We start from the raw sequence: 22539 nt of genomic DNA on the forward strand, positions 1-22539 counted from the left end.
CATGCTACATATACATGCCAACTGCATCATTGCCCAGATAACTGCCTGGACCAGTGTTCCAGTTGAGCTGGCAAAATTCTAATAAATATTGCTTTGTCTCTGCAATTGCACATGGTTTTATTCTGATGGCATTTCTCAGTTTTTTTTAGATCTTGTTCAGATAATTAGATCCCCCCTATGGCACTGTTAACATATGCAACCTAGAAGGAAAGGGGACAGGAAATCACATATGTATGAAAGTTTTGCAGGTTCCAGAATCAAGATAATCAATTCCTGTCCACCACTGTCCTTGAAAACCTAAGCCATTGGTACACCAGGGAAAATTGGAGTGCGGAATCATGGTAAACGGGAGATTCCAAAGGACCTGGAATCTAGAACTCTTGCAATATATAGGCAACCATAAGCAGGTGATCCATGTGCCTGCTCCTTCTGCTCTCCAGGAGATAACTGTTGATGGGCAATTATGAAGTCCTTGTTCTCCCTTCTACTGATTCTTTAGGTTTAAACCAGACTTTGACCACTCAGGTCACATGGCCTCCTCACCAACCACAGTCGCCTTCCTCAATGAACAACCAACCCAAGTTAGGCCACTGCATTCCACAAAGATCAGGAGCTGGAGATTGCCCCGGGAAGGCACCTACAGTGCAGAAAGCTGTGGATGGTGGTGCTGTGGGTTAAACCACAAAGCCTAGGACTTGCCAATCAGAAGGTCAGCGGTTCGAATCCCCGTGATGGGATGAGCTCCCACTGCTTGGTCCCTGCTCTTGCCAGCCTAGCAGTTCGAAAGCACCCCAAAAAGTGCAAGTAGATAAATAGGTACCACTCCGGTGGGAAGGTAAATGGCATTTCCATGCACTGCTCTGGTTCGCCAGAAGTGGATTAGTCATGCTGGCCACATGACCCGGAAGCTGTATGCCGGCTCTCTTGGCCAATAAAGCGAGATGAGCGCCACAACCCCAGAGTCTGGACCTAATGGTCAGGGGTTCCTTTACCTTTACATATTATCAGAGAGAGTAAAAGTGCCCCAGGGTGACAAACAAGGATGACCTCAGGTTGGTTGGTTTGTTTTTGACAATGTTGTCAAATGAGAGCTATTAACTGCCCTTCTATAATTCAAGAACTGAGTACAGCTATGCCTTTAGCCACTAATTTAGGTCGGAAAGACTCGTTGTTGTTGTTGTTTATTAAATTTGTATACTGCCCTCAGGGCAGTTCACAGGATAAAATCACAATATAAAAACACAAAATATATAATCAAAATGAACCCACAGGCCTCTTCTCTAAAAAATTCACTTTTTAAAAATGTCTCTTGCCCTTTTACGCATGGCAATAGTAGGGAAATTGTTCAGGCAAGATTCTAACTCAATGAGAAGATTCCCATTTTCCAGAATTCTGTCCAGTGAGTACAAAGCCACTGAAATGACTGGCAAGTAGCAAATGACTGACATTTTTTAAATGTTATTAATATAGAATTTCAAAAGATGAGAATGATGTAACTTTTGACATATTGGGCTTCCTGTATTGGGGCCAAGGGCAGGTATCCTGGTGCGTTCCAGATGTTACAGCCACAGAGCCATAGAATTGTAGAGTTGAAAGGGACCCCGCAGCAGTTCTCAACCTGTGGCTTTGCTAGCTAGGGATGATGGGAGTTGTAGTCCAACAACATCTGGGGACCCACAGGTTGAGAACTGCTATGCAGGAATATTCAGCTGTCCCTTGTGGGGATCAAATCTACAACCTTGGCATTATCAGCCAAGCTGAGTGATGCTGCCGGACTACAACTCCCATAATCCCTGAACACTGACCATGCTGGCTGGGGCTGAAGAGAGTAACAACATCTGGAGAGTCGCAGGTTTCTCATCCTTACCTTAGGCACCAGCTGCAGTGTCTCAACCCACTCTCTTATCATAGAACCGAACAACTAAACATTCCCTTTACAACAAGTTCTGGGAAGGGAGCAGAGCACCGTGCCTGCTCTGCACATGGGACTCTCGTTTGATTCCTGGCAGATCAGATTCCAGGTGGTGGAAGAGACCTTTCTCTACCTGAGACCCTTAGCAGTCAAAGTGGGCAATACTGAACCAGATGGGCAAACAGTCTGAGCTCAGACCCTCCAAGTGCCCCTATGATCCAGGTCTCAGATTTGCAGAAGCCATCCCAGTTTCTGATTTGATCCCAGAACGTCCCGCTTTTCCTTACAACGTCCCTATTTTCATCGGAGAAATGTTGGAGGATATGTGACCCCCGAGGCAAGGAGATAAGTAAACATGCAACCTTTAGAAAACATCTGAAGGTAGCCCTGTATAGGGAAGGGTTTTTTAAATGTTTTAATGTTTTCTTATGTTTTTATATATAGTGATACCTTGGTTTGCGAACAGTCTGGTTTGCATACATTTTGGATTACAAACACGTCAAACCTGGAAGTGTGTGTCTCTGTTTGCAAACTTTTTTAGATTACAACTCATATATTTTATTTTATTTATTACAAAAAAAAAATTAAAAAAAATTGGAGGCCCCATTGGCGAAAGCACACCTTGGGTTACAACCTGTTTTGGTTTACAAACGGACCTCCAGAACGGATTATGGTTGTAAACCAAGTTACCACTGTATGTTGGAAGCCACCCACAGTGGCTGGGTCAACCCTGTCAGATGATGAGGTATTAGTATTATTATTATTACTGTTATTATTTTTATTATTGAATAGGATGTCCCTATTTTAATCAGAGAAATGTTGAGGGGTATGTGAGCTGGGAGAAGGCAGTTTCCTATGCTAATATACAGTATGTGAAAGTCTGGCAGAGGCAAGGAAAGCTGGTAGCCCTTTTATATCACAAGGGTGACTGGTTTTAGTTAAAGGTGTATTACGGCTGATCTCGCACAGCACTTTATTGGTTCAAATACTGCTGCGGTGTTGATTTCTGAGTCTTCTGCCCGACTGCATAAAAATGATAAAGAGACACATAGTCAATGTTAGATAAAAATCTCTAAAATTAGCAGTCAATAGTATGCGGAAGATAATAATTTAGTTTTGCCCTGAACAAGACATTTAAAATATTTTCAAGGACATCATGTCTTCAGGCTTTGAAAGATCAACTAATTATCAAATCAATGATCATTTTGGGGAAAGTAATGAAGTATGGAAAATAACCACTTCAAATTATATAAATCATTACTGTGAAGTATTTAAAACTGGTAAGTCATTAGCAAGGATATTTAATATGTGGGCATTAAATGCCTTAAAAGTTTTATTTTTGAGGGGGGAAAGCCAGCAGATTGTATATTAATTGTCACAAAATTTCTCTGAACGTAAGTAAATTGCCCTTTAAACTTTTTTCTTTTCTTTACAGTTAATTTGTCTTTTGTTTGGTTTTGGTAAGGGCATTTTCCCTCTATTTAAAATGATTACCTTTCCTCCATGAAGTCCGAACTATTTTACCTCCTCCTGCTTAATAGTGTGATTTAGGGTCGAAGTATGTAAGAATATAAGAAGAGCCTGCTAGATCAGGCCAGTGACCCATCTAGTCCAGCATCCTGTTCTCCCATTGGCCAACCAGATGCCTGTGAGAAACCCACAAGCAGGACCTGAACACAAGACCACACTCCCTGTTAAGTTGTGGGTGAACATATCAGACGACACAGCGATTCTTCAAACAGCTCTTGTTTATTCACAGGCCAGAACAGAACTGAACTGAAGGGTTCAGTCAGCCTGCTTATATAGAGCTCCAGTACAACGTAACTGTAACAATTTTCTAAAACTATCCAATCACTGAACATCACTTTCAATCCCTTATTTGCATAATTATGCACAGTATCCCCCTGCTGGCCCAGGGTGAGAACTTCAGTACATAACACTCCCCTTTTGCAATTCCCATCAATTGCTATTCAGAAGCAGTAGAGGTAGAACACAGCAATCAAGTTTAGTGGCCAATGAAAGCTTTTTCTTCCATAAATTTGCCTAATTTTTTTTTAAAGTTTTTACTGATGTAAACTCAAAAGTACAGACAAACAAACGAAAATAATCAAAATTACAGAACATACAAACTCCGGCTCCCTCAGCCTGAAGGCGGAGATGAACCCCACACCCCATAGTTGAATTTGATGGGACCTAATCGACCAGGGGTTCTTTCCCTTTCCCTTACCTTAATGCAGAACCAATAGGCAGCAAGCTTTTGTTTTCGGAATAAAACCAGTTTCTCAAGAAGCACTTTTCAGGGGCAAAAAAAATATATGCACTAGATCTAGACAGTGTGTGGACTCTGTAGAAGAAAACAAGTACAGTGGTATCTCAGGTTAAGTACTTAATTCGTTCTGGAGGTCCATTCTTAACCTGAAACTGTTCTTAACCTGAGGTACCACTTTAGCTAATGGGGTCTCCTGTTGCTGCTGCGCCACCGGCACACGATTTCTGTTCTCATCCTGAAGCAAAGTTCTTAACCCGAGGTACTATTTCTGAGTTAGTGGGGTCTGTAACCTGAAGCATTTGTAACCTGAGGTACCACTGTACTCAATTGATTTCAGAATAAAATGTCATGTGTATGCAGTCTTGTGGTGTTGTTTTTAAAGAAACTTTCCCATATGGGAATACTTTTGGGAATACTTTTGTCTCAGATATAGATCTTCAAGGGGCTAATATTTGGGAGTGGGCTTGTAGACATAAATCACAATCCAGTACCAATCAGTCCCCTGACATTGATGTACCTAAGAAAAGCAAGAGTTGTAGCTGCACACTATGTATTCACATATAGTTTGACACTTGTTACAGTTTATGGGCCACTGCAACTTGAATGCCATTGGATTCAATGGGTGCTAAGCAGCCTCACTGAAATGAATCCTGTTCCCTTAGCAGCTCAGTTCCAGACTATAGGGTCCATCACCATAAGTCTTTGGTGGGGAGCAAGATTGCTCCAAAATATGAAGAAGTACAAAGCTGATATTTGATAGATGACTATCAAAATATTTATTTATTTGAAGCATTTCTTTTACCACCCATCATCAGGAATACTAGGGCAGTTTGCAATAACACAGTACAATTCAAATGAAAACAAACATTGGAGAAGGCCATAAAATATATCACAATCCGCAGCAGATCAGTCAATTGCTACCCCAGCTCAGTGTTAACAATGCCTGGGTGAATAGACAGGCTTTTCACAAGAGCTGAAATCCCAGAAGCTGAGCACCGCAGTGGACATGGCCCTGGCCCAGTGGATCTTAAGCAGAACAGCCTTATTCAGAGATCTCAGCTAAGAGAAGGTGTCCCTTCAAATAACCAGGTGGCCAACTGCTTACTGTAGTGGTGGCGAACCTATGGCATGTGTGCCAGAGGGGGTACTCAGAGCCCTCTCTGTGGGCACCATCGCCCCAGCACTGAGTTTGCCAGAGTAACAGATTTTTACAGTTCCGTAAGATGGAAACAGCTCTGTGTTTTCTTACTTCTCCAGATAAAGACTACTGTGACGAACTTGATCTTTCCTGCTTACACAGGTTAGATTTAGGAAATCTGGAAATGGAGCTACTGGAATTTCAAGAAGCCTCTATCTGGAAAAAAATTAATTCTATGACCTGTGTGCAACACTTGAGAAGATAGGAGGAATGACAAAGGACAGCACAGTTAGTTCTGAAAATGAAACCCTTAAAGTGTGGAATTGTCTGCCAAATAATTTTAAGTCAATGAAAGCACTTGGGATTACTTTGTTTGGATCATCTTATGCTTGTGAGCAGCTGTTTTCATCTTTGAATTATATCAAATCTGACACCAGAAAACAGACTAACAGATGACCTGAGTGCTACTGCGTGCGTTGCTCTCAAACTTACGAAGTGTGAGCCAAGGTTCGACAAACTATCAGCATGCGTACAACAGCAAAAATCATATTAATTGTTCAAAAGCATGCCAAATGCAAGCTTTTAACTTTCAATAAAAAGTGGTTTGTATCATTGAAAGCCCTGTTATTGTGTTTTTCTTTTAAGACATTAAGATGTTAATGTATGAGTTGTTTATTCTAAACTAAAACCTCAGTATTCAGGTTAAATTGCCGTGTTGGCACTTTGCGATAAATTAACTGGGTTTTGGGTTGCAGTTTGGGCACTCAGTCTCTAAAAGGTTTGCCATCACTGGCTTACTATATGCCCTAAAAAAAAAGGTAAAAGACCCCTGACAGTTAAGTCCAGTCGCGAATGACTCTGAGATTGCAGCCATCATCTCGCTTTACTGGCTGAGGGAGCTGACGTTTGTCCGCACACAGTTTTTCCAGGTCATATGGCCAGCAGGACTAAACTGCTTCTGTCAAAACCAAAGCAGTTCATGGAAACACCGTTTACCTTTACACTGGAGCGGTACCTATTTATCTACTTGCACTTTGATGTGCTTTCAAACTGCTAGGTTGGCAGGAGCAGGGACCAAGCAATGGGAGCTTACCCCGTTGCGGGGATTTGAACCGCCAACCTTCCAATCGGCAAGCCCTAGGCTCAGTGGTTTAGACCACAGCGCCACCCGCTTCCCTGTATGCCCTACTCAGTGGCAGAGCGAAGAGTAGCCAGGTAGGGCAGAACTCAGGTTGGGTGCAGGATGAAGCCAAGATGGAATACAGGCCCAATGGGGGCAAAGCATGCACAGTATACAATGCTTATGGGACCAAAAGGGAAGAAAATAAAAGAATATGTGCTTGTGGTTATTAGTATTTTTTAGAGTGTGGGAAATTCTTTAGATCCCTCTTTTATGTCATCTCCTTAAATCTCACCCTTCCACGTTCACCCGTAAGATATGTTACTTCACTGAAGAACTGTGACTATTTCATTCACTCCTGCTGCAGTTAAAAAAAATAATTTCCGCAATTAAAAACCGTTTGTGGGGGTGGGGGTAGGAGAGAACTGATGGTGTAACTTTACTAGCAAGGTGTTAATGCGTCCAAAGTGCTTTTCCGAGAAACAAGAGTATATTTTGTTTTTGTGTGTGTGTTTAAAGTGAAGGCACATTATTTCAGACTTGATTATTTAGATGTTTATCATATAATATTAACTGCAATAAATGAGTTTGCTGGTTTTATAAAAGTACTGCAAAGAAAGGAAAATCATTTCATAGAGGTAATGGAGCAGCAAAGTAGTCTGGTCCTCTGATTATTCGTCACGTCGGCTTTGTATTCCTTGTCTCAAGAAATGCCATATACGTCAAACAGAGCCCTATTCAGAAATGCCCTTTGTGCTTTCACTGAACAAATGTGCATATCAGAAGTGCAGAGATTAGCAGCCAGGGAGAGACAGCCACTAAATTGTGAAATTCCCTTTCCACAGTTGTGTGTTTATCTAGTGCCTTCATTGTGCAGCTTCCACAATATGCAGAAAATGCACCTCTATGCGGAAGGCCCATAGCTCAGTGCTAGAGCATTTGCTGCGCATGCAAAAGGTTCCCATTTCAATCCCTGGAAAAAGACTGGGAGTTTTCTAGCAATGTTTTCCATGATCCATTTACTGTGGCTCCATCCTACAAAACAAATATTCTTCCTCTGAATTAGCTTGGAGTGCTGCACATGATGTTCTGCCAGCAGGAGAGGATTGGAGCCCTTGCACCTAAGCCATTACAGTGGCTGCATAACCATAGATCTGGGTTGCCTAGTTGCTCCTGTTTGCTTTGACCCACATTCCACTTTAATGGGTACCAAACTTTCTTCCTTGCCTTCAGGGCCTGGAGATCCCTAAGACATTGCAAGCAAAGGGGGAAAGAGCTTATCTCCCTGCGCTGTAAATCTTCTATATTTCGCCTTATTATATGTACAGCCCAATCCTATCCAAGGCTTTAGCTGATGCTCTACTGACATTGACCTTCAAGGCGCTGCTATTTTCCTAAGTGTGAAATTTTCCATATCAGCCAGAGGCATGCGAAATAAAGTGCTTGTCATTCAAGGCTGTCAGCCGCACATGTGACGTCTATATATGGGTTAATAAAACTGTCTATCTTGAACTTTGCTGTTTTTTCTTTGGTAGGAAAACAGGCCGTTGAAAGGGTTCTGCAAAACTGTCTCTTCTCCCTCTTTAGCAATGGTTTTTCAAAACACCAGGCCATTCTGTCCTGGGCTATACCAGCATGGGACCAGATCATTTCATTTGCTGCCAGCCAAGAGCGGGGTGGCACGAGAGGTTGCACTGCTTAAGATGGGTAGTGCCCTCTACGGCCTCCTCTTCTCTGTCCCTGGCTGTTGCTACTGCTCATGTTCTTTCTCTTTCTCCTCTCTCTCTCTCCCTGCCCCGCCTACATTTGCCTAATAATAATAATAATAATAATAATAATAATATATTATTATTATTTGTACCCCGCCCATCTGGCTGGGTCTCCCCAGCCACTCTGGGCGGCTTCCAACAAAGATTAAAAATACATTAAAATTTCACACATTAAAAACTTCCCTGATGTCTTCATCAGATGTCTTCTAAATGTCTTCTAAATGTCAGGTAGTTGTTTATCTCTTTGACATCTGTTGGGAGGGCGTTCCACAGGGCTGGTGCCACTACCGAGAAGGCCCTTTGCCTGGTTCCCTGTAGCTTTGCTTCTCGCAGTGAGGGAACCGCCGGAAGGCCCTCAGCACCCGTGCAGAACGATGGGGGTGGCACTGCTTGCTCCACCTCCCTTTCCTCCCTGCCTTGCTCTGAGAAAGGGCCAAAGGTATCCTTCCTCAGAGCGAGGCATCCCGGTTGAGGATTTTTTTCACCACCCTTCAGTCACAATCACAGGGCAGTTTACAGAAAGAATAAAACAATAAAAGCTTTAAGAAAATAAGCCCTGCGTGTAGTAAATCCACAAAATCACAGAAAGAGTATAAATGAGTAAGAGAGTAAGCAGGATTAAAATTCCGTCTGAAAAGGGCAAGGTATAAAAAAATAAATGCATTTATATATTCAAATGACAGAATGCCCCTCCCTACCCTTAAAGCTCTCATTCCATCTTATGTCTGCAAATGGTTTGCCAGCCATTTTGGTTTCATCTGAAGAGTTCCTCTGAACCAAAAATGCTGATGTGCAAACAGTTGTTTATCCTCCTTAGACAATTAAACCTCCATGCAGCATTCCAAACAAATAAATTGTTTGTGTCTCCGAACACCCTGGAGGCACGATTATGACACGCTCCCCGGCAGACCTCCCGGTTCCAAGCCAAGCTGATTTTCTTTGGTGGCATGAGAAATTTTCCACTTCAAACTTTTTTAAAAGCCCATCACGGTATTTCCAATATCGCTTACATTTAATATTTGTTTGTTTGACAAGGATTAGCATAAAAAGATATTCTCTTTGCAAAAGCATGAGAAAACGGAGTCGACGGGTGCGATCGGGAGAGGCAGATGCAAAAATAAAATAAAATGTATTTCCGATGACAACAAGCGAGAAGGAACCAGGAGCTTGCACAATAAATGCCCCATTTTCTTCATGTGGAACATGAAGGGGTTGTCCTGGTAATTTCTCTAACTATTAATTATCATGATAATTGCTCACCTGCAGAAATCACTAGGTAACAGACAACCTATAGTTATATCGTACAGTGCAGACAAGGAACCATGAAAGGATTAATTATAGCATATTATGTGTTCAGTGACATCTTTGTCTACTGGGGGGGAAACTGATCCCGTTTAAAGTTGCTACTTTTCTCCTCTCTTCCCTTTTTTTTAAAAAAAATAAAAAATAATAATGCTGCAGCTTAATTATGTCTCTTCTGTACTTGTGTGCCCAGTCCAGCTAAAAAAAAGGAAATAATTTGATTTTATAAAAAAAACCCGTGATGAAATATATTACATTACATATTCTCACACTGCAATTCTAGGCATGTTTATTCAGAAATAAACGCTGCTGCGTTCAGTGGGGCATATTTTCCCAGGTATTTGTGCCTAAGGCCTCATAGGAAAGGCAGATCAAAACACAGATCAGTCATCCCCCGAGCAAACTTTAAACACTTCCATCCTTACAATTAGGGTGATTAAAGAATGGCAGTGACATGGGCTACATTCCACTCTTGTGTACAGTGGTACCTCAAGTTAAGTACTTAATTCGTTCCGGAGGTCCGTACTTAACCTAAAACTGTTCTTAACCTGAAGCACCACTTTAGCTAATAGGGCCTCCTGCTGCTGCCACGCTGCCGGAGCACGATTTCTGTTCTCATCCTGAAGCAAAGTTCTTAACCTGAAGCACTATTTCTGGGTTAGCGGAGTCTGTAACCTGAAGCGTATGTAACCTGAAGCGTATGTAACCCGAGGTACCACTGTATTTGTTGAGTAAAAATTCAAATCTACACAAGTGATTGTGAGTAAATAACTGAGGGAAGTAGTTTTTCTACACATGGTAGAACAGTTATTATATTATGGGTGTGGGTATGACATAAAATACCTGAATTCCTATTAGTGTCTCTAGTTTAGTATTATTTACACTAGGGTCCTCCAGAACGACAATTCCCATCATCCTGACATGAATTCTACTCAATATTGATCCAGAGCAGATTCCAACATACAGTTAGCCAGTAAAAAGTTTAACATGTTGCAGGATTTCCCCCCAAAACAGACCAAAGGCAATTAATATTTCATCCAGCAGAGCTTTACTGCTACTGAAGGCAAATGAGCATAATGGTCACAAATCCAATACATTCAGGATTGGCATGGTCCATAAGAAATCCAGTTGCAGCAGACTTAACTAATACTTACAGTAACTTAGAACAAGACTAAAACCTTAACACCAAGCATACTATATACAGAACACTACACCAGAAGGAAAGAGAGCTAGAAAGTGAAACCCAGCATCCTTCTGGCCTTATTATTATAGTCAGCATGATCTTGACAGAAAGAGATAATAGGACCAGTTTGAACCAGCTGCACTCAGCTTCTCTGAAGGAATAACCCAAACATCATGAACCTTCTGCTTGTTTCTAGGCAGAATAGAAACGTACATGTCAGCTAGAAACAACCCAGCTCGGACCAGTTTCTTTCACACAGGGAAGCTTCCAGAACCTTCTTGAATTAATTAGAATAGAAAAGATTTCTACACATCAGATCAATACTTTCTGTACCAAGAAATGTAAACTGACGCATCCCTGATCACTGGCTATGCTGGTTTGGGCTGATGAGAGATGGAGTCCAACAACAGAAGATGGGACCGAGCAACGGGAGCTCACCTCATCATGAGGATTCAAACCGCCGAACTTCCAATCAGCAAGCCCTAGGTTCTGTGGTTTAACCCACAGCGCCACCCGTTTTTATAGGAATTATAGGTGCGGAAATACCAAAAGAAAACAAAAAACTGTTTATGTATGCAACGACAGCAGCAAGGATGCTCTTAGCCCAGAGGTGGAAAGAAGAATAAGTACAGTGGTACCTTGTGTTAAGAACTTAATTCGTTCTGGAGGTCCATTCTTAACCTGAAACTGTTCTTAACCTGAGGTACCACTTTGGCTAATGGGGCCTCCTGCTGCCACCTCGCGATTTCTGTTCTCATCCTGAAGCAAAGTTCTTAACCTGAGGTACTATTTCTGGGTTAGCAGAGTCTGTAACCTGAAGCGTCTGTAACCTGAAGCGTCTGTAACCTGAGGTACTACTGTACTGATCAGAGAACAGTGGTAGATCAAGCTGATGGAATATGTGGAAATGTCAAGATTGACAGGAAAGATCAGAAACCAGGAGGAAGCTATTTTGAAAGACTGGAATAACTTTTTAACGTATTTGAGAGACCACTGTAGACAGTTGAAATCATTGGCAGGAATACAATGGCACTTGTAAAGTCACAGGATTTTGGATACTATGGTTATATAATAGATAGATTACAGTAAAAGATGCAGGGAAGAAACCTTTTTTGTCTTAGTGCAAGCTAAAAGGTGTGCCAGTGTGGTGTAGTGGTTAAGAGCGGTAGACTCATAATCTGGTGAACCGGGTTCGCTTCCCTGCTCCTCCACATGCAGCTGCTGGGTGACCTTGGGCCAGTCACACTTCTCTGAAGTCTCTCAGCCCCACTCACCTCACAGAGTGTTTGTTGTGGGGGAGGAAGGGAAAGGAGAATGTTAGCCGCTTTGAGACTCCTGAAGGGGAGTGAAAGGCGGGATATCAAATCCAAACTACTACTACTACTACTACTACTCTTCTTCTTCTTCTTCTTCTTCTTCTTCTTCTTCTTCTTCTTCTTCTTCTTCTTCTTCCTCCTCATTTCCAAGGAGCTCTCAGTTGTAGCTGGTGCTGAGAACTACTGAGAACATTAGCATAGCCCTGCTGGATCAATCCAGTGGCCCATCTAGTCCAGCATCTCACTGTAGACGACCAGATGCCTATGGGAAAGCAGGACCCGAACACAAGAGCACTCTCTCCTTCTGCGGTTCTGACTAGCAAGGGCTAGTCAGAAACATCACTGCCTCTGTTTGTGGAAGCAGAACATAGCCATCATGGCTAGTACCCATTATTATCCTCCATGAATTTGTCCAATCCTCTTTTAAAGCCACCCAAGTTGGTTCCCATCAGGGAGTTCCTATTGGAGTTTCACAACTTTGACCTGTTGCAGGACCTTAGCCAGGCCTTAGCAGAGCATACGCAGAGTTCCAGAAAGCAATCAGTTGCAGGCAGGATGGACGAAGCAAGAACAAAACGATGCTACCAGTAGCTTGGTTACTTATGGGTGTTTATTATTTACAGCAGTTACTATATACAAGAACAGAACAGATACGGATCTTAACTAGCTCTCTCTTAACAAACTCCAAATGACTCTCTTCTCTCAGAACACCACACTGACCAACAAACTGTCCAGTCAGTAAGGTCATAAGTCATCATGCCTGTGTGAGACCTCAACCAATGGTAGAGTGGTATACAAGGTCCCATACTGTATTTTTGCTTGCTATGGAAGCCGCCCAGAGTGGCTGGGGAGGCCCAGCCAGATGGGCGGGGTATAAATAAATTATTATTATTATTATTATTATTATTATTATTATTATTATTATTATTATTATTATTATTATCTCCAGGCGGAATAACTCCTCTGCTTAGTCATCCTTGGCTTTCGGCATCTAATTGCTTTGTGTGAAGCTGCACAGAATGGCATGTAGTCAAAATCCCAACAGTTCCATAGATTAACTATGTGCTGCATGAAGAACTTTCTTCTAGCTGTGCCAAATCTACCAACAGACATAGGGGCCATTATGATAAAGCACATGTCTGAGTATCATGTTGAAAGATCAAATGGGCTTCCTCTTCCTGCCACCCAACTCTTCTCATTGAGAAAGCTTGAGAAGGCTGAGCTTGATTCAAAATCAATCTGAGGAGAGTTCACCCACCACTGTTCTCGGTGCTTCCGAATCAAACAATTATTTTTTTAATCATATCTCCTATAAATAAATTATGACCATGAATCTAAATAAAACAACTGAAACTTTACACTGACACCCACCCAACCACCCAACCAACCAACCACATATATAAATAAAGTATCTAAAAAATGGAAGTGGATGGACTGTCCTTTTAAACTGATAATGAAGAGCAACCACAAAAGAAGATTTCCATGGCCTGAATGTTCGAGGAAGATAATCATGTATCGATTGCACCGTTTTCCTAAGAGATGTAGTCAATGTATGGCATTTTGCAAAGGAGGTACAAGCCTTTTGTACACATGGTATTTAGCGGAAATCCATTCAAAAACTGCTTGATGAAGCTGGTCTTTAGAGCACCAGGCTGCAGATAAATAATAATCATTATTTCTTTTTTCTTTTTGAAATAAAAAATAAAAAAATGTCACTACCTATGTGAAAAATTCATACTAGGTAGACAGCATTTAATAAGAAGATCAATAATGCTCATTTCAGGGGGAAAAGAATTAGGTTTGGAATATGGTGAAGGAGAGAAAATAATAAAAGAACATCAAATGCTCGATCACAGAAGTGATGACCCATTAGGGGGAATGCAATTTCTGTGTGGCATTTCATGCTGGAGTACATTAGGCAACTTACATCATAAAACACTCTGCAAAGGCAAATTCGGGCCCCATCTGCTCTATGCATTTCAAGTGGTATCATACCACTTTAAAGAGTCTTGGTTTCCCTCAAAGAAACTTGGGAAGTATAGTTTATTATAGAGAATTGTTAGCAAACACCTATTCTCCTTGCGGAGCTACACTTCCCAGAGTTCCTTGTGGAGAGGAATTGATGGGATTGACTGTTAAATTTGTAGCTCTGTAATTTGGAGCTCTGTGAGGGGAATAGGAGTCTCCCAGCAATTCTCACCACCCTTAACAAACTACACTTCCCAGGATTCTCTGGGGGAAGCCATGACTGTTTAAAGTGGCACAATGCTGCTTTAAATGTATAGTGTAGACAAGGACTAGGGCAGGCATCCCCAGACTCGGCCCTCCAGACGTTTTGGGACTACAATTCCCATCATCCCTAGCTATCAGGACCAGTGGTCAGGGGTGGTGGGAGTTGTAGTCCCAAAACATCTGAAGGGCCGAGTTAGGGGGTGCGTGACCTAAGGGATAGAGCAGGATTTAGGAAAAGCAGAACCATGAGGCACATCCATACCAAACACTTGGAGCCCCTTTAAAGTGTATGGATTCCCTCAAAGGATCCTGGGAACTTTGCTGAGGGTGCTGGGAATTGTAGTTCCCTGACAGGGAAGCTGCAGTTCCCAGCATTCTTTCAGGAAAAATGTGTGCCTTAAATGTAGAGAGGAGACTGAGAGGAGTTATGAAAGCCATCTTCAAGTATCTTAAGGGCTGTCACATGGAAGATGGAGCAAGCTTGTCTTCTCCTGCTCTGGATTGTAGGACTCAAACCAACAGCTTCGAGTGTCAAGAAAGGAGATTCTGACTAAACATATGGAAAAAGCTTTCTGACGGCAAGAGCTGTTCAGCTGTGGAACAGGAGGTTGTGGGCTCCCCATCCATAGCTGTCAACGTTTTCCTTTTTTTTAAGGGAAATTCGCTTATTCCAAATAGGATTATTCACAAGAAAAGGGAAAAGTTGACAGCTACAGGTATGTCCCCATCCTTGGAGATTTTTAAGCAGAGGTTAGATGGTCATCTGTCATGGATGCTTTAGCTGAGATTCCTGCATTGCATGAGGTTGGACTAGATGACCCTTGGGTCCCTTCCAACTCTATGATTCTTTGACTAGACAGGCCATTGGCCTGGTCCAGCAGCCTCTTCTTATGCTTTTATGTGCAGACCTGAAGAGGGCTGATGAGTCATCCATCCCCAAACACTGCTCTGTCGACATTCTGCTGTAAAGCTGTTATAATTCTACAAGTCCTCTCCCATCTCCACAACAAAAGGGGCGACCCGACGTGCAGAAGAGAGAATAAAACAGAATACCCTTCGACCTTGCAAATGTTACCTTTTCAGCAGTTCATAATGATGGTTTGTGTGGCTAATCCAAACCAGCAGTTGGTAATTTACGAAGTGGGGGTAGCATCGCCATCAAATGTATCATTACCCTGTCCAAATGCTACAGAGGCATCCATGATTCATTTTCTACGTACAGTCGTCATGGAATGAAGAAGACGACGAATGCCAAAGTGGTAGTTAATGCCTGCAATCTTCTCTCCGCAGTATTAATTACCGACGATACCTACATGCCACAATGTTCATTTGTTTTCCCGCTGCGAGTTCCCTTATCTGTTGTTCAGCCACAGAGCTGAGCAGCGAAGCAGCCCCCGGGCATTTTTTTCCAATCTGCTTTTTCTTTGCAGCACTGATAGTAAACACAAAGAAGCGGACCTTTCTGTGCACCAGATGTCCCTTTAAAACACATTTGCGATTCGGTGGTCCTCATTTGGTCACCTGACAACATGCTATGCATCCTTAGTGGCTGAAGGATGAGACATCACAGAGCTCCTGAGTGGATTTCCCCGTCTCTTCAAATTTCTCTGAAAAGCAACTTGGGGGAGGGACGGATCAGGACCCAGGGTGGTAGATAAGTGTTTGCTGCTGTCAGTCATGTTGGTTGACCAATCCTCCACCCAGACTAGCTGGTGGTGGTGTTAGGAAAGCATACAGGGAAATGTAAATACATTTTGGGATAGTGGTTAAGAGATGAGGGTTCAAATCCCCAGTCAGTCATTGGGCCTGTCATTATTTCTCAGCCCAACCAACCTTCCAGGGTTGTTGTGAAGATAAAATTGGGAGTAGGGAAGAACCATGTATATGACATTATGCTCCTTGGAAAAGGTGGGGAACAAATGTAATAATAAAATAATAAACAAATAGCTGTGGGACTTTTGGCTCAGGAAAAGGGGATAGCTCTCACTGTAAATGCCATGGTCCCAATTCACTTGCCACAGTGGCTTGAGATGGGAGATTTGTGATAGGATCTCTGACGTATTTACAATGAAAGGACTTTTTGATGCTTTTGCTGCAAAGGACTAACATGTCTACCTCTTTGGTGATTGTTTACAATGAAAGCACGATAGGGGGGAAATAGGGGAGGTAGTATATTTTGGGGCTTGTCCCACATAGAAGGCCACTTCCTACATTTAGACAATGGTAGGGAAGGTGGGTAGACAAGCACCACAGGAATATAGGAAGATTGTCATTTGTTTGTTTGTTGCCCATCTGTCTGGGTCACTCCAGCCACTCTGGGCAGCTTCCAACAAACACAGTAAAACATCAAACACTAAAAACTTCCTGTGATGGGATAATGAGCTGCTTGTGCGTAAAAGCTTGATCCCTCTGGGGTTTGGCTGGTCATCCAAACCGATGCACTAACGGAGCCCCCAAAGCATGACTCCGTCAGTCGCTGGTAGAATCTGACAGTGGGCGTCTACGGAATTTACGCCAACATAAAAGCTGTTTGACAGACATGCGCTTTCGTGACTCTCTGCGTGACAGTTTCCGGCGAAGGATGGGCGTTCCCAACGGGGGTCCCGTTACCTCTCCACTACTCTCACTGGAAGCATCCCAGAGCCTCCCCTCCGCTGTGACTCCTGCACTCCCCCTGCTGGTTCCCTCTTCTGCTGCAGATTCTCTCCTATTCTCCTGAAGCCTGTCCACCACCTGTCTCTCCGATGGCAGTTCCCTGACATCCACCTCCCCCCCAGGGCCCCCTTCACCCCCTCCCGCCTCCTCTCCCACTGGCGGTGAGGGCGGAAAGCCCCTGAAGGAACTCTCCTCGTCGTCCGAGGATTCTAACACTTCCAGCCACGGCGTACCGTCTCTCTCCCCGTCTTCCTCTTCTTCGTCGGAGTCGGCTTCTTCACCCACCCCTGACTCTGGGAACCCTTCAAACTCCCCTTCCTCATCGGTGGTCCCAAAGTGTTCCCTTCTAAATCGAGCCACGGGTTGCGGTTTTCTTGGGAAACGCTGATGAAATGTTTCTATTAAAACCTCGTCATTGACTACCTCTGCTGGTACCCAAGTGTTTTCCGACTCTGCTTCCCCCTCCCATTCTACCAGATATTCCACCTGATTCCCCTTCCACCTGGAATCAATGATTCCTGCCACGTTCATGTCGCGCTCTCTCTCTTCTATCACGGGCGTTTGGGTGGCCTCTCTCTCACGCTCCCCCCACTCACGTCCCTCTCGGTACGGCGACAGTAATGACCTGTGAAATACTGGGTGTAATTTCATGTGACTGGGCAGCCTGAGTTTGAATGCCACTGGGTTGACCTGCTGTGTGACCTCAAAGGGTCCCAATCTTTTGGGCCTCAATTTCTTACTCCCGCCCTTGAACGGTAGCCCTTGGGTGGACAACCACACCCGGTCCCCCACCCTTATAGTTTCACCCTCCCTCCTATTTCTGTCTGCTTGCTTATTATATTCTTCCTTGGCTTTCTCTAAGTTAAGTTGAAGCTGACGGTGGATCGCCTCCATCTCTTCAAAAAAATATTCCGCCGCCGGCACGCTCCACCTCTCCCCTCCCTCTCCTGGGAATGCCCGGGGGTGACACCCATAATTTGCCAGGAAGGGACTCATCCCTGTGGACACGTTCTCCGCGTTGTTGTAGGCAAATTCTGCTAGAGGTAACTTATCCACCCAATCATTTTCTCTGTCTTTTACATAACACCTCAGGTATTGTTGTAAAACCCCATTTGCCCTTTCCGCTTGCCCATTGGTTTCTGGGTGCCGGGCAGTTGAGAAATTGAGTTCTACGTGCAGTAAGCTCATAAGTTTCCTCGAGAACCTGGAAGTAAATTGTTTCCCTCTGTCGCTCAAAACTCTCAAGGGGGCGCCATGCAACTTAAAAATATGTTCTACAAACAACTTGGCGGTTTCCTCCGCTGTGACTGCATGTGAACAGGCTATAAAATGACACATCTTGGTTAATTGATCTACCACCACCATGACAGCTGTTTTGCCTTTGGATTTTGGAAGGTCCGTCATAAAATCTATGGATACTGCCTCCCATGGCCTTTCGGGCGTGGGTAAGGGTTGTAATAGCCCCGCTGGCGCCACCCTCTCTCCTTTCGCTCGCTGGCACCTGTCGCAACCCCTGACATATTCCCGTATGTCCTCCCTCACCTTGGGCCACCAAAACTCCCTGGTAACCAACCACATGGTTTTGTGCTGTCCAAAATGTCCCGCTGTGGGGCTGTCATGCAACTGCTTGAGTACTCTGCCCCTCAGTTCCCCGTCGGGTATGTACAGTGCCCCTTTGTAATACAACGCCCCGTTCTTTTCTTCGAACCCCCCTGTGTTCTCCTCTGTCCTCCGGAGCTCTCTGAGTTTCTCTTGGGCGTATTCATCGTTCTCCGTACCCTCTATCAGTTCCCTCTGCCCCACCAATGCCGCCCCACACACCCAGCGGTCTTCAGGGATTACATGCCTTGCCTCAGGCGCTCCCTCCCCCTCTAAGTACTCAGGTTTCCTGGAAAGAGCATCCGCCCTCACGTTCTCGGAGCCGGGCACGTAACGAATCTCAAAGTGGAATTTGGAGAACTCCTGGGCCCATCTCACTTGTCTCTGGTTCAGCACTCGGGCTGTTCTCCAGTATTCCAGATTTTTGTGGTCAGTTCGGACTTGAACCTTGTGCTGCGCCCCAATCAGTAAGTGCCGCCATTTCCGGAATGCTTCATGAATGGCGAGCAGTTCTCGGTCGTACACTGTGTATGTGATGGCCTGGGATTCCGATTCAGAGGATGAACCAGAGGAATCCCAGCCTGCACAGGAGCCCCCGCCTCCAGGGCCGGCTGAACTGGGGCAAGGCCTAGATGCTGAAGAGCCTGCACCTGTGACAGAGCATCAGGAGCTGGCCCCAGGTGAAGCCCTTCTGGCCCCAGAGGGGCTTGACGACTCAGTGGCCACAGGTGAGCCTCCTCCAGGGCCCAGTAACCCTTCGGCCTCTCCTGATCTGCAGAGGCTTAGGGCAGAGAGGCGAAGGGAACTGGTTGCCCCCAGGAGGAGTGCTCGCCTTAAGGCCAGAGGAGGCGGGGCTCCTGGGGGCCGGGACCGCCCCCGGCCTTAGAAGAGGATAAAAGCCCAGTCAGCCTGGCCCCAGGTTGCGGGAGCAACGTCGTTGTTGGCTTTGGACCTTCCTGTGTTCCTGATCCCTGCTTGGCCTCCTGTTCCTGACTATCCGGTGTTCCAGTTCCCAGCTCGGCCTCCTGTTCCAGCGTACCTGTTCCCCGCCCGGCTCCCCGTCTTGGACCTCGCCCCTCTTCGTGTGGACTCTGCTTACACCCACGGTACCTTCCCCCGGGACCAGCACAGTTTGCTCCCGCCACACCCGCACTCCCCCTTCGTTGGGGTGCGTTCGGGAAGAGCCAGAGGCCATGGCTGACCAGGCGGCTGCGCTGGTGGCATTGGCCCAGGAAAACCAGGCCTTGACCCACACCGTTCAGCAGCTAAGCGATGTGGTTGCGGCGCTTCAGCAGCGGTTGGAAGCCTTTCCAGATCCTGGGGCCGACGCCCTAGCTCCAGGCAAGTACCCAGTGGCCTTGCCAGAGAAATTTGATGGGACCCAGGCCAGTTTTCCCATGTTCCTCGCCCAGGCCAAGTTGTACATTCAGGGGCGAGCCCGGAACTTCCCTGACGACCGCACCAAGGTGCATTTTTTAATCAGTTTGTTAAAGGACCAGGCGGCCAAGTGGGCTTTGCCACTGCTCCGGCAAGACTCTCCTTTGCTAACGGACTTTGTGGGGTTTTGTAACCACTTAGAGACTGCGTTTGGTAACCCACTGAAGGAGAGCCAAGCCAATCGGGCGATTCGTCGGTTGAGACAGGACAAGTCCACAGCCGCCGCCTACGCCACAGAATTTCGGCTGTTGGCACAAGACTTATCTTGAAATGACTCTGCACTACGGGACCAGTATCTTGAGGGACTGTCGGACGAGATACTAGACCAGTTGGCCATGATGGATCGTCCCACCACACTGGATACCCTCATTCAGCGGAGCCTGCAGATAGACGATCGGTTGGAGGACCGTCGCCAGACCCGGGACCGCCAGCACTCCCGACTCCTGGCGCCAGTCCTTCCCAGCAGGTCCACGCCCACAGCCGAGTTGCCAGTCGAGCCAACGCCGCTCGGGGCTGCGCGACCTCGGCTCTCCCCCTCGGAGAAGTCGCGGCGTCGGGAGGGGAACCTGTGCCTTTACTGCGGTGGGGGTGGACATTACGCCCGTTCCTGTCCCGAGAAGCTACCAGTCGCAGGGAAACCGCCAACCTCGGTAGCCGAAGGCCCTAGCAACGTGGGGTCCCAAACCATGCAAGAAGGGCCCTCACCAGTAGAATTGCGACATCTCATGGTACCGGTGCGTCTCTACCCTCCAGGTGGGCCCTGGATTCTTACCCACGCTTTGGTAGATTCGGGGGCAACCCGCTCCTATATGGACGCTGCCTTTGCCGCTCATCATCAGGTGCCACTTCAGAACAAGCCAGAACCGGTACAGGTAGAGGCAATTGACGGACGGCTCCTGCGTTCGGGTGCCGTCACTCGGGAGACCCAGCCCTTGGTCCTGTGTCTCCAGCAGCACCGGGAGGTGCGAACCTTGGACATTGCCTCCATGCCCCGGTTCCCCCTGGTGCTCGGAATGGACTGGCTAGAGGCTCACAACGTTCAGATTGACTGGGTCAAATGGACCGTACACTTCCCAGATCCATGTTCCCATGCTCAGTCGCAGATGCTAGCGGCCGCACCCACGGAGGAGGCAGCACCCACGCTCCCAGCCGTGTACCGGGACTACCAAGACGTGTTCGAGGAACGGGGGGCAGACCAGCTGCCGCCGCATCGGTCTTTTGACTGCGGCATAGACCTCCAGCCCGGAGCACCCCTACCGGTGAGTCGCTTATACTCTCTAACAGAGCCAGAGCGCGAGGCTTTGCAGGACTTCTTGCGCAAGAACCTGGAGCGTGGGTTCATTAGGCCTTCCACCTCGCCTACTGCGGCACCAGTGCTCTTTGTTAAGAAGAAATGTGGGGAACTCCGTCCTTGCCATGATTACCGAGCCCTGAACAAAATCACCATCCCAGACCGGTACCCCTTGCCCCTTATTTCGGAGTTGCTGGAGCGGGTGCAAGGGGCACAGGTGTTCACCAAGCTGGACCTCCGGGGGGCCTACAACTTGATTCGGATCCGAGCCGGGGATGAGTGGAAGACAGCGTTTGGGACCCGGTACGGGCAGTTCGAATACTTGGTTATGCCTTTTGGTTTATGCAACGCGCCTGCTGTGTTCCAACGCTACATCAACCACGTGTTCCAGGATTTGTTAGACAAGTACGTGGTGGTGTACTTGGATGACATACTGGTTTACTCCCGTGACCCGGCTCGCCATGAGGGACATGTCCGGACCGTGCTGCAGCGCTTGCGTGAGCACCGTTTGTACGCAAAGCTCAGCAAGTGCGAGTTCCATCAGCGGACTGTGGACTTCCTTGGTCACCGGCTCTCTCCAGATGGGGTGCAGATGGACCCTGGGAAGGTGGCAGCGGTTCAAGAATGGGCGGCACCCCGGAACCGCAAGGACCTACAGCGTTTCCTGGGGTTCGCCAACTACTACCGGACCTTTATCGCAGATTATGCTCATCGCACCACCCCGTTGACCCGGCTACTGCGCCCAAAGACGCCGTTTTCCTGGGACAAGGAGGCAGAGGAGGCGTTCCAGGGGTTGAAGGCCTGTTTCCAGAGGGCGCCGATCTTACAACATCCTGACCCCTCTCGACCCTTTGTGGTGGAGACCGACGCCTCCAGTACGGCTCTCGGTGCCGTCTTGTCTCAACAGAATGGACCTGAAGCGCCACTCTTGCCCTGTGCCTTCTATTCCCGCCAGCTCCTACCAGCGGAGCGTAACTATACTGTGTGGGAGCGGGAACTACTGGCCATCAAGGTGGCCTTTGAGGTCTGGCGCCACCATCTTGAGGGGGCACGACATCCGGTGGAGGTGAGAACCGACCACCGGAATCTGGAGTACCTCCAGACCACCCGCAAGCTGAACCAAAGACAGATCCGGTGGGCGTTGTTCTTTTCCCGGTTCCAGTTCCGGATCCGCTATATCCCTAGCTCTCAGAACCAGAAGGCAGATGCCCTGTCCCGGAAACCTGAAGACAACGCAGACACGGTACAGCAAGCAGAACCCACCATGATCCTACCTCCAGCTGCGTTCCTGGCCACCCAGGAGGCGGAACCACTGC

This window comes from Podarcis erhardii (assembly GCF_964252035.2).
Source record: "Podarcis erhardii genome assembly, chromosome: 12".
In the NCBI taxonomy this organism is placed as follows: Eukaryota; Metazoa; Chordata; class Lepidosauria; order Squamata; family Lacertidae; genus Podarcis; species Podarcis erhardii.